The following is a 14134-nucleotide window of genomic DNA, read 5'->3' as shown; positions in this document are numbered from 1 at the left end:
TTGGGATTTGCACCAGGAGTTGCTTAGAGATTTGCTTTAAAAATGTCACCGGGGATATCCCCCAACATTTATTCTGACGGTTTTCTCTAGGAATTTGTCAGGGGATTTTCAATATGAATGCCTCCGGCGATTTTCTCCAGGAATTCCTCCGGTGATTTTTTCAAAGAATTCCTGCAGGGATCTTCCAAGAATAATAAGCACCTCCAAAGATTTTTCCTGAGATTTCATTAAGAAATTCCTCCGGGAAGTTCTTTGGGAATTTCCTCCAGGAAGTTCTTTGGGGATTTGCACCAGGAGTTGCTGTAGATATTTGCTCCAGAAATTCCTCCAGGTATTTAAAGGATTTCACCGGGGATATCCCCAACATTTATTCTGAGGATTTCCTCCGGTGATATTTTTTCAAAGTATTCTTCTACGGATTCCCAAGAATAATAAGCACCACCAAAGATTTTTCCAGGGATTTCATCAAGAAATTCCAACGGGGATTTTCTCCAGAAATCCCTTCGGCATTTTTCAGAGAATTTCATCCGAAGATTTCCTTTAGGAATTTCTCTGGGAATTTGCACCAGGAATTTCATTGGAGATTTTTTCCAGGAATTCCTCCGCGGATTTCGTCCAGAATTTCCTCTGGATATTTTGTCCAGAAAATCCTCCGGGATTTTCTCCAGAAAATGTATCGGCTTTTTTTCAGAGAATTTTTCCGGAGATTTCCAGGAAGTGCTTTGAGGATTTGCACCAGCAGTTGCTATGGAGAATTTGCTCCAGAAATTCCTCCAAGGATTTGAAGGATTCCTCCGGGCATATCCTCCAACATTAACTCCGGGGATTTTCTCCAGGAATTCCTCAGTGGATTTTCAATAGCAGTTCTTCCGGGGATTTCCCTCAGCAATTCCTCCAGCAATTTTTCCGGAGATTTCCTTCAGAAATTCCTCCGGAAATTTGCTACATGAATTCCTTTGGTTATTTTCACCAAGAATTCCTCCAGAGATTTTCCCCAGAAATTCCTCCGGTGATTTTTTCAAAGAATTCCTCTAGAGATCTCCCAAGAACTCCTCCTAAGGTTCTCCCTCCGGGGTTAAAGATTTCCTTCATGGATTTCAATCAAAAAAAATTTTTTTTCCGGGAATTCTTATGGAGCTCCAGCGGGAATTCCTTGGGATTTTCTCCATAATTCGTCCTGATTTTTTTTCCGAAATATGTCCAGAATTCTCCAGAGTTCCTCAAGTATAGTCAAACCTTCATGAATCGATTACTGAAGTTCCCATCGACTTATAGAACAGATTTGAAATTATTCCGGACTTCCATCGGCAATTCTTCTGGATTTCATCCAGCATTTCCTCGGAACGTCCTCCGGATTTCCACCGGTAATTCTTCTAGCTTTCTTCCAGAAATTCCTCCAGCGATTCATTTGGATATACAGAAAGTTCCTCCGAAGTTTCTTTCCAACGGTGGGAATTTGAATTTCCTCCTTAGTTTCTCCATGAAAATTCTTCGGAGTTCGTCAAGCAATTAACCCGAAATTCCTCTAGAAACGCTTCCGGAGTTCCCTCAGAAACACATCCGGAGTTTCTTCAGGAACGCCTCCTAAGTTCCTCCAGGAATTGCTTCGTAATTACGTTAGGATTTCCTTTGAAGATTTTCTATGATTTTGTCCAAAATTCCTACAGGAATTCCTTAAGAGTTCCTTCTGAGCTTCACCGGTGATTCCTCTTGAGTTGCTCCAGAGTTCTTTCAGCAATTCTTTTGGATTTTATCCAGCATGTGCTTCGAAGTTTCTACAATGCTTCAGGAGGAACTCCGGAGATATTTCTGAAGGAACTTCGGAAGAATTTCTAGAGGACCTACGGAGGAATTCATGGAGGAAACCCGGAAAATTCCTGGAGTAATACCTGAAAGAACTACGCAACAATTCCAAAGGAGCAAATCCTTGAGAATCTTCCAAAGCAAATCCTAGAAAAACTATGGAGCAACTCTGGATGTGTTTCTGGAGGCGTTTCTAGAGAAACTCCGGGATAATTGCTTGACGAACTCTAGAGATATTCCTGGAGAAATTAAGAAGGAAATTCAAAGGAATTCCTGGTGGAGCTCCGAAAGAATTCCCGGAGGAATTCTTGGAGAATATCTCCAGAGGAAATCGCTGAAGGAAATCTTCGGCCCCAGAGGAAATCTTTGTGAAAACCCTAAGGGGAGTAGCTGTAAGGAATCCCCGGATAAATTCTTGGAGAAATCTTCGCAGAAATTTATGGAGGAAATCCCTATCAGAGGAATCCCTGAAGGAAATCAGCGGATTATTTCTTAGAAGGAATTCACGTAAAAGTTCTTGGAAGAAATACCCGGGGCATTCCTGAAAGAAATCCCCTGAAGAATTCCTGAATGAAATCTCCGGAAAAATTCCTGTTGCAAATCTCCCATGAACTACCTGGAGAAAATTACCAGAAAAAATTCTCTGAAAAAAAAAATCCCCGAAAGAATTTCTGGAGAAAATCCCCGGAGAAATTTCCTTATGATTTTTTTGGATGAAATACCCAAAGGAAATTCTGGATGAAATCCCAAACAATTTCTGGACGAAATCCTCGGAGGAATTGTTATTAGAAGTCCATTGGGAAATTCCTGGAGAAATTTCTCGAAGGAGGTCTTGACGAATATCCCCGGAGGAATTGCTATTTAAAATTCTCGGAGAAATTCCTGGAGTTATTCTATAAAAAGAATTCTATAAAAAAAATCTCCGGAGAATTTTTTTTAAGAAAATCCGCAGAAATTTCTTTAGGAAATCCCCGGAGAAATTTCTGGAGCAAATCCCCGAAGAAATGGCTATTGGAGATCTCCTGAAGAATTTCTGGTGAAAATACCCGGAGGAGTTCTTGGGGGAAATCTCCGGAAGGAATGCCTGGAGCATATCGCCTAAGGAGTTTCTGGAGGAATTCCTGGACGAAATCCCTGGAGGAATTTCTGTACGAAATTTCCAGAAGAATTCCTGAAGATATCCCAGTAGAAGTTTCCAGAAGAAAAAAATCTCTAAATAAATCCCACTAACAATTTTTGAAGAAAATCCTCCGAGGAATTTCTCAATGAATTTCTGGACGAAATCCCCAGAGAAAATCCTGGACGAAATCTCCGGAGGAATTGCTATTGGAAATTCCCTGAGGAAAAATTCTCGAGAAATCCCGGAAGAAATTGCTATTGGAAATCCCATGAGGAATTCCTGGCGAAAATTCCCAGAAGAGTTCTTAGGGATATTGCCGGAGTAATTCTTGAAATCCCCGGAGAAATTCCTGGTTGGAATCCCAAGAGTAATTCCTGAAGGAAATCTCCGGAGAAATTTCTGCAGCAAAACCCCAAGGGAGTTTTTGGGGGAAATCTTCGGACGAAATTCCCAGAAGAATTCCTGGAGGATATCCCAGAATAAGTTGCGGTAGGAAATTCCCTGATTAACTCCTCAAGGAAATCCCCTCAACAAATCCTGAAGGAAATCCTAGAAAAATTTTATGAGAAAATCCCCGGAAAAATTCCTGGTTTAAATCCCAAGAGAAATTACTATTAGAAATCCCCTGATGAATTCCTGAAAAAAAATCTCCAAGGGGGTCTTGGAGGAATCCTTGAAATTATCGGAGAAATTCCTGGAGTGAATCCCCGAGGGAAATTTCCATTACCAAAAGATCTTGTACCGACCGGGAATCGAACCCAGATACCTTCAATGGCTTTGCTTTGTAGCCACGGACTCTAACCACTCTGCTAATGGAGGCCCTTTGTTCAAAAATATTCTTGGAATGTCTCGTTTGATCAATATTCCAAATAAGTTTAGACATTCTCTCAGAGCTCCAAAGTATTCATCAACAATTCAGCAATTATCTTAAAAACTAAAAATAATCCTGAAGTTCTCTGTAATTGTAATATTTTTTCAGAAATAACCTAAGAATCTAACTTTTCAAATTAGTCTGAATTTTCTACAGTGAGCTCCATTTGAATTGACATTTCTTTTCAACTGTGTACTGCGATCAAAGAAAAATGCTTTTCTTTGCCATTTCTTGCAAGAAATTTCCCACCCATCGAGATAGGCGTTTACTATTCTGTTGAAGTGCGTACTTCCTATTATGGGAATTAAAAAACACCGACACGTTAATGCTTCCAGTGGACGATTTGCCCTTTAAAGGAAGCACCACACTAGATAACGGACTAGCATGTAACGTCCAGTGGTCGTCCATTCCTGACGAAAACCGCACTAACCGCACTGCCACGAAGCCCATGAATTATTCTCAATTAGTTAAGAAATATCCTAGGGATCTCTTGCTATCCGTAGTAATTCTCAATTTGTCCAGAAATTGAATCCCAAAATATTCACTAAAATATCAGAAAAAATCTGTATGTTTTCTGTGATTCTCAATTAGTTCATAAACAGGGTAACTTTGATGGTCTTTTTTTAGAAGAAGATCTGATTATTACTGCATTCTGTTTCAACAATTTTTATTTCATATCTTTAAGGGGGCAGGATTCGTCATTGATTTCGGAATTTTCAAAACAGTTTTTTCGCTCAAAATCAAGAAAATTTTCAGGAAATTGTGTTCACTGTATTCTATTCTCCAACTGAAACACAGTGAACACATTTTCATCGAAAAAATGTCAGTTTTGAACAGAAAAACTGCTTTTGAAGTTTCGATGATGACGATCGAACAATGACGGAGCGTTGAACGTTAAAACAAGTACTTGTAGCTCATTTATCGATTGCAGCTGAAAAAATGCATAACGATCAACTTTATCAGTTAACTCTCCCTTACTCGATATTCCGTATCTCGATATCGAGTTAGAGAACCATAGTAAAAGTTGGTTTTCATGGCTAACTCGATGGTCCCATAAATCGCAGTTGCATTGGTTTTGTGTTCTGTAACTCGATATCTTCCTAACTCGATGGTCCCTTCAATATCGAGTAAGGGAGAGATGACTGTAGTCAATTTTTGGCTTTGTTGTAACTTTGATAATGGGTATATAACCATGATAATCCACAACCAAACTACTGTTTGACATAACTACAGTTGAAACTAGGTTGCAGAATAAAAATAAAGAAGGAGTATTAAATTGCTTTCATTGAATTCAGAATTTATAGGATAAATTATCTACAAAAGTGTTAAAGTTGAAAGAATTGTGACAAACGACATAATAAGTCCTTATGTATTTATATAAAATTATGTTTTTGAATGAATATAGATTGATGTTTATGTTTTGGCATTGATTTCTATTGTGCTTTGCTTTGATAAATGGATTATTGGGAAAGTTGTGTATCGCACTTCGAAGGTCACCAAGCAGTGGTTCCAATATGTTTCTTAGCAAATGGATCCATACCCAAAGTTCTTCAAATGTACATTTACGCGACGGTTTTTTTTTATCCAAATGCAGATTTGCACTTGACTGCATCATTGTCACAATTAATTATAATCGAACAAGCCTATTTCAAATGGCAGACATGCTTTCACAAATGTTTTACAAGCAAGTTTTCGTGAAACAAATGAAACAAACAAACTAGCAACCCTGCTGAGAGCACATGCTTTTGGTAAAACATAAACAATTTTAGTTGGCGCGAAACCGATTCACTGCCTTTTCTTGCCCGCCAACGGCGAAAACAAAGGGTTTGACGTTTCCGCACTTATGAACCCGCCCGCACTTCTGAAGTACGGGGTCCAATAAGGTGGGAACTGCGCAATATATGAATCAATATTTTTTGCAATATAAATATTGTTTATTATTATTATATATTAATTATTATTATATTAATTATTATTATATATTTATTTATTAAATAAGTTCATTTCGATATGAAAAGTAAATAAGGCATACATCTAGACGTTTGACGTAATATGGGAATTTCAGACTTGGATTGCAAAAAGGCCTCAAATAGTAGAAATGCTTTTTGCTAAGAGAAATGAGTGATCAAGAATGAGTGACAAACCCTTTGAAACTTTATAACATAGTGATCCTAGAACAAATTGTGTGTAAGCGTTTCAAAATCACTATACCCCACCAGCGCCATCAATGAATGCAGGGTGTCGACTACCTGGAAAAACCTGGAAAATCAGGGAATGTCAGGGAATTCCATTTTAGACCTGGAAAGTCAGGGAAAGTCAGGGAATTTCACATGAGGTCAGGGAAAAAAATATCCATGCTGTGTTCCAAAATCCAAATGAGTTGCACTGATATAAAACAGATACAAATTTTTGATTTGTTATAATTGAACACCTAAATTTTTGGTTGTCTGCAAAGTTTATCGTGAGGCCATTCATCATTACAATAGTTTGCAATCTTTTGATATTGATTCATTTGAGTCTTTATTTTGTCTTTGATCTTACTCAACATCTCGACATTTCTTTGAATAGTTCGACATGTTTTCAACCAGAGGCGACTCGTAGCCTCACTTTCTACCTGTTCTACGAATCTAAAAATAGCTAATTAGGTAAATTTGGACTATAAAGCAAACAGTAAATTATTGGAATAGTCTTTTCTAACAAATCACTTCTCAATAGATGCAATTTTGTAGCTGAAACTCTTGAATTTATATTCGTGGAACAGGTAGATTTGAGGTTAGAGAATCGCCACTGTTTTCAACTTATTTTAACTAAAACGAGATTCCGTGATTTTTTAACGGAATCTTCGAAAAATTGTCTTATCTTAAGAATTTAAATTTGTCAAGGATCAGTGAATCAAATTGTCATCAAAAACGCTCACAACCGCTTGTCTCAACTGTTGCGTATAAGGATACAATCAAAAGCAAAATTGTCATGACAATCCTAGAGCGCAACATTGTTGCAACCTTTTTAATTCGCGATTGATCAGTTAATTTAAACACAAAACCAAATTTGTTTTATGGATGCTGTTTTATAATGTATCAATGTTAACCAACACGGAGAAGGTTCTCGAAAATTGCATTGCGAAGCCCAGAAAATCGCTGCGCTCGTGGTGATCGATTATTGTCATATTCTGTTCAAGTGGTGATAATCTGATGTTGCGGGATAAAATTATGGCAAAATAGGAGGTGACAATATCTTTGTTGCTGCGTGTTGAGTGACAATTGATTCACTATTTTTCAATGCTTTTTTATCATGAGTTTTGTGAGTTTATAGACATTTTATAGTTGAAAATATTTATACATTGAAGCTTACTTCAACTATGCCATAGTTCATGACAAAATTTGCTCAAAATGTTGACATAAATATGCTAAAATGATTAATAAGAAATTCTTGTATTATGAGGCATGACAATTTTCCTACATTAGATGCGAATACTTCCTGTTTTATGACAATGTAGGTCATAATGTAAGGTACCGCGGGGCAAGTGGGTAAATGGGGTAAGTGAAAACAATTGAAATATTTTACTGAATATGTGAATTAACGTTTTGAACTCATGCGTAAATCTTTGAGGCCATTGAGAACATTACGATAGGTAAGAGATTTCTGAGATTTTTCAGCCATTATTGCATAATAGAGCCAAAAATTGTTAACCTGTCAACTGTTACTCCGTAACAAGTTGGCGGTGTACAATCTTATTTTAATATTTTCAGTGGAACAAAGTTGCGGAAAATAATTTCCTGCACCACTTCTTAGTTGTCCTCTGTGACAGTTTCAAACTGCAATAAAAAAAGTTTTAGAATTAATTCGACGTAGACCTAAAAATAACTAAATTTAAACACCGTCAATTTTCTTATCAGGTGGGGCAAGTGAAAAGTTTATCATTAGAGATTGAATTTGTGTTTTTTCTTTAAGTAGCCACCATAAGTAAACATGGTTCGCAATTATCATAGAAAAACATAACGTGCTGATAATTCAAGAAACACTACACTCAAGCGTTGAAAGCTAAGTGAAAAGTTTATCATTAGAGATTGAATTTGTGTTTTTTCTTTAAGTAGCCACCATAAGTAAACATGGTTCGCAATTATCATAGAAAAACATAACGTGCTGATAATTCAAGAAACACTATACTCAAGCGTTGAAAGCTATTAATCATGGAACTTCTCTAAAAGATGTTGCCAAACATTACAATATTACTATGTCTACTTCGGGCAGCCAATTAGAAGGAAGACGTTGACAGAAAGGTTGCAATATTAGAGAATACACGGGAATCTCGTGGAATGTCTATGTAAAGCTAGTTCAAAACATAAAAATGGGGTATAGGTCTATCCACATAAAAAATATTCTAAATACGTTATTGAAGGATTCCGTTTGATTTCTCCCGAAGAGGTATCCGACGTCATATCCGACTATCCCAAAAACAAATAACGAGCGGTGGAAATTCTACAGAGCAGAAATGCAATTGCTGTCCTATAATGTAAGAACTAACATTGGAAATGTTGCAGTTATAATGTTGTCGAATCATTTCAACTAACATAACTGAACAGAAGAAAATTCAAATGAAAAGAATAACATTTTCTTTGTTTACATGTTACTTATGTTATTGTTAATTGGGAAGCCTTAACAAATGTTAAAGTTAATAGAAATCGTGAATATAACTGTTTGTTTTTGAATTTATTGTTCAAAACGGTAAACTTTTCACTTGCCCCACTTTTGGGGTAAGTGAAAAGTAAGGAGACATTTTTCAAAAACTTTTTCTGTATTTTTTTCTTTAATTTTTCATAAAAATCAATTTCAGCATGCTGCTTATATTTGGTGGGAGTCAAGCTAAAAAATATACACGACCTCATTTGTTTCAATTTAGAGTCTCTAGAATTTGAAGAATCTCAACTATGCGAATTCCATTACCCACTTGCCCCACGGTACCTTATTTGTCTCTCTAAGCATAAAAACTATGAAAAAATAAATGGACAATTGGAACTTTCGACAATATTTATGGAATTGATATAGTATAAGCAGTCTTCTGAAGTCTTATTTTTTCTTCGAAAATATTGTTAGTTGTCTTTCTTAGATTAAGTTTGTTTCAGACTAATTAAAAAGAATTAAAGAAATTTATTAAACATTTTCCATCAGTTAAAATCTGTTGTTCGAGTAAATCAAGACTTGTTTATCATATGGTTGCTAAAACAACAAATTCAATGGTCTGGATTTTTTCTGGAAATCGACTGGAAGGTCAGAGAAAGTCAGGGAATTTCATTTTCAAAATTGAGTCGACACCCTGGAATGTTATTTCAAAGAGTGGTAGGGGCTCTTTGGAATAAACTAGGTTTATTTATGATGCTGGACTATTTCAACAAACACATCTGGTGCCTTACCATTTTTATTGCTACGCTTTCTTTATTGTAACATATTCTAATCAAATATTTTTCTTTTCAATTACAGCGCTACCACAGCATCATACTAATGGCAGCCAGTGATGCTAGTTACCGATTCACTTTTATCGACGTTGGATCTCCTGGTGCAGATGGCGATGTAAATGTTTTCTCCAGAACTGATTTCGGAAAACACATATTAGAGGACGCCCCATTTTTGAATTTACCGCCAGATTCTCCCATCAATGGTGACGACACGCCGTATTTCTTCATTGCTGATGATGCTTTCCCATGTTTCCCATTATCCCATCGTATAATGAAGCCATACGGGACAGCAACCGAACTCACTAATGCTCAAAGAATTTTCAACTATAGACTTGAGAATGCATTCGGAATTTTGACAATGCGTTGGGGATGTCTTCGATCAGAATTTCTATGTGCTCCAGATAAAGTCAAGATCATCGTTGCTGCATGTTGTGCACTACATAATTTTCTATTGAATAGAAGTGCATCATACGTGACGTCAGCAGATCGTTACGACAAAAATGAAAAAGTTGTCGAGGGAGAATGGCGCACATTACAGCAGATGGATCAGATTAATGGGCATAAACGTGGACGGCCTCATGAAGCCGGCAGTTTCATTCGGCGAAAATTGACGGAATATTTCAACAACGTAAACATTTTACCGTTTCAGTTTGAACCCGCTAACTGTATTTAGAACATAGAGAAATGTGCTTAATTTGAGGTTAGCTCAACATCGTAATAACGTATATAAGTAAATGGAAGAACTTTTGCAATTCATTTGCTATTTAAGAAAACATTATTTTGATTTTTATTTGTTTTATACATACAGAGCCTCCTTTGATTTGCGACGAACTCCAGACAAACTAAGGCAGATGTAATGTTGATATAACAATCATTAGATCTTACAGTCAACTAATTGCTACAATAGTATTGAATTACGATGCAAATCACCATTGTTGAGTTACTTTTTTTCAGCTCAAACCGATGTCTGGTTCTCTAGATTTGTGTTATTGAAAATTTGATATTTTGCTTCCATGTATCTTCATCTTAACTGGTTCATAAAATTCAGCCAAATTGTTCATACAGGATATGCAGACAAAAAAAATATGAAAAGGATAATAAAGGCTAGCTTATTATTTATATTATAAAATTTGTATGGAGTCTTGCGAAAGAAAGGGTTTAATTCAATATAATTAATCGAACAGTTTGCCTATACGTGCTGTGTGCAATGGACAATATTGTGAGACAAAAAACTTTAACGCCAATCGTTCCAAGTTTGTATGGAATTTACTATAGGAAAACTTACTTTTGCAAAGAAAAATCGTTAAAGGTTGCCCACTGACATCTGTAAAAATTGTGAACACAAACTTCGATAGGTATTTTTACGACAAAGATTATAGCCGAAGACCGCGAAACAAACCGACACTTGTGAAAAAAGTTTTTCAATGAAACCTATTGACAAGGTGACGTTTATTAAATAATAATAAAAATATTTCTATGTAGGTACTTGTAATTCTCCGCAAACAATGAATTCTGCATAATACTGAAGGCATTTAACTAAACCAATCATGAGCAGTAACAGTCTTATTTATTTTTCATTTTCTTGCTTTATAAGTCTTCACGTACCCAGTAGAACATGACATGTATTTAACATAGAAGCTTCACTAAGAAAAGTTAATTCTATCTATAATTCCAATAATGATAGGTGTAGTGAATGAATCACGACGTCTAACTTAAAACTAAATAATCAGAATATTTTTGATGGAAAGTCAATTCAAGAATTAATAAACCATTTTCGTAAGCAAACATTTGACATTTACTGCGATTTTGTTTGTAAATTGTCATTGTTCCTAATACTGTGGTTTCACTTATAATGGGTCAACCACCATGTGAAATAGAGTGACTAATCATTACTGACCCATAATAGTGTGGGCAGTATAGTTTATTGGCGTTTTCATATTGCAGATGTGGTAAAATCTCTATGAGTCGAGGTTTTCATTATTGGATATAGGAACTCATGGAATAATTCAGAAAATAAAAATTAAGTCAATTGCATGACTATTCCAGTGGTTCCCTCAATCTAGATTTTGAATGATTTCGATGGTCACGATAAATTTTATTACTGAGTTTCAACCACTGACCATATAAAAAGCCTCTATGCTGAAGCGAATGATGGAAGTGTCCATGTAGGGGAAACGCACTAGACTTCGGCCTAAAAAACCTTTATGCTATCTATTCAGATTTTCACACATTTCCACGGATTTTCAGCCAAAATCCTATGAATGAGTCGTAAGCCGGTGCTCTTTACCATCGACTTCCCATAATTGCACCATGTGAATACGAAATCTAGCAAATTGGGACTGACATGCAATTATGGGCAGTATTAGTGATTGCACAAATTCGTGCCTCTTTTTGTAATTCGTTTTTCAAGCTCTACATGCTCAATCGAAAGCATGTCATCGTGGCGTTCATAAGCATTTAGGAAGAATTTAATAAATTCTGATAGAAAATATTATGGTAAGCAAAAGCTAAGGTTCGATTCCGCCTCAGGCCGATAAATTTTTCGAGAGGAACGTTTTCCGTCTGTGCCACGACGTTGAATGCTAGCCCGTTGTCTAGTGTGGTGCTTCCTTCAAAGGGCAAACAGAGCCTGTGGAAGCTAAACCTATACCTAAACTAAACCCCCTATAATTGCGAAATCGTAAATAAAAGTGCGGGATTACCGATGTAATCCGATTCAATGATCGGTCTGGTGTATTTCCCGCACTTTTATCCCCGGTCTGGTATATTTTTATTCCCGGGTTGGTGTTTTCCTGCACTTTTATTCTCAATTCCGCACTTGTTATATGCGCAATCTGTCGTATATTTTTTCTATAGTTGTTGGTAGATATCAGTTAAAATTCTACAATGGGTACAATGTTTTATAATACGATTGTCTTTTATTTTCCGTTCTAGTTTCATTACATTTTAGTTATTATTTAGTATGTATTATTGTTTAAGATTTTCTAAATCCAAAACTGCATGCCCTCCATAAATGGCATTTGGCGCAGAACATTATCCAGCTCAGCATGAAACTCAATAAACTTGAGTTGAACTCATTTTTAATATTTGCACCGAAATCACTTATCGCAAACCTTCAAATTCCGCGCGGAAACAATTCAAAGTGATTTGTTCCCGCGCGGGAAAGTTTGTGTAGAGTTTCATTTCCCTTCGCAGAGCAAATCCCGCGGTAGCGTCTACACTTCAGGAAAACTGTCATGCTCAAATTCCGTCACGGGATTTCCAAATCCCGCTCCCATTTAAAACACATGGGGGACAAAATCCCGTGACACGTTTTCCGAACTGTAAACCGGCCTATACCAAAAGTGTAGTAAACTTTGTGGATTTTGTTTTTGAGTAGATGCTACATGTAGTAAAGTTCAACGATTTTTATTCATACGACCCAATTGCACATCAGTCGACATGGGCCGTATGAATAAAATGTAGTAAAGTTGAGTTTACTACATTCTCGGTAGTAAACGCTATATGTGGAACACGAGTGGAACATGTTTGTGTCATTTTCCTTTCTACACCTTTCGAACATACTACAAACAACGCATTGCTATGAATAAAGGTAGCATTTACTACAAAGCTACTGGTAGTTAGCTTCAGAGGTTGCTACACATGCTTTGAGTTTGCGGAATTGAGTGGAATAATTTACTTTTGAGTAAAAATCATGGGAAAACGATATGAGTTTTGATATATCGGAAGGTATTTTGAGTTTTGCAAAGGAATTCTGAGGTTACGAAAACTTTCGCTCCGCCAATTCTGAGATTCCGGTAAGATTACCGGCAGTATCAATTTGTAATATCCGTTTGAATTCTGGCATTACGATAATTATGTTATTTTCTAGGAATTTTAGGATGTCGGTAGGAATTCAGATATTGATAAAGTAATTCTGAATTTTACTTGTAAATTCTGACATCTCAGATTTCCTTTTGAATTCCGGAATTCCTGTAGGAACTTTGAGATTCCGATAGGGATGTCGGATTTTTTATGATAATTCTGAAAATTTAAATACCGTTCTAGGAATATTGCGGAAATATTAGGAATCAGGTAAAAACTCTAGAATTGGGGTGAGAATGGGATTCCGAATATTAATCTCTTGGAATTCTGTGGGTATCTTTGAAACGATATTTCTGTAAGAATCTATGAGATTGCGGTGGGATTCCTGCGAATTATTGTGTGAATATTTGTAATTCCGAAAATCAATCTTTGTAATTATTGTAAAAACCTTTAAGATTCCGTTGATCTCCAGTTCCGTTGGAATTTCAAAGTAAAGCTTTAATATAAACGTTTTGAATGTCGGTAAATATTTTATAGATTTCAATGGGATTTTTTGTGGAATCGTTAAGAATTTTAATAATTTCAAAGGGAACCCTGATGTTTTAGGGGAGATCCTCATTGAATAATAACGACTACCAATGGAATCACTACAATTCTCATAAAAATCTCTACATTCTAAGTTCTAGACATTCCAAGGATACTATCAGAAACCCCACCAAAATAACGAGAATATCACAGAAACACTTAGAACATCGGAATTCAACATGCTGTTAAGAAAACACATGGGGAGCATCAAAATTCTACCGCAATTTCACCAGAATCTCAGTACTGGTGCTAGAAAATATGTGATTCCTAATTTGATAGCTGTAATCTCAAGATCTCTTCATAAATGTTAAGCTAGTATTTAAAAAATCATCGGCGTTGGCGAAGGCCGAAAACCACCCAGAAAATTCTTTGATGTACCATCATCATAAAATCATAGACATAGAGAGAATACCAGACTAATCGCAAAATTACACTACAAATCTTGTCAAATAACAGCACCTTCATGATTTGTGCAAATTGTCGCGTAATCGATTAGAT

The sequence above is a fragment of the Aedes aegypti genome, chromosome 1 (assembly GCF_002204515.2).
Source record: "Aedes aegypti strain LVP_AGWG chromosome 1, AaegL5.0 Primary Assembly, whole genome shotgun sequence".
In the NCBI taxonomy this organism is placed as follows: domain Eukaryota; kingdom Metazoa; phylum Arthropoda; class Insecta; order Diptera; family Culicidae; genus Aedes; species Aedes aegypti.
The sequence above is the reverse complement of the archived record's forward strand: the minus strand, read 5'-3'. Positions refer to the sequence as shown.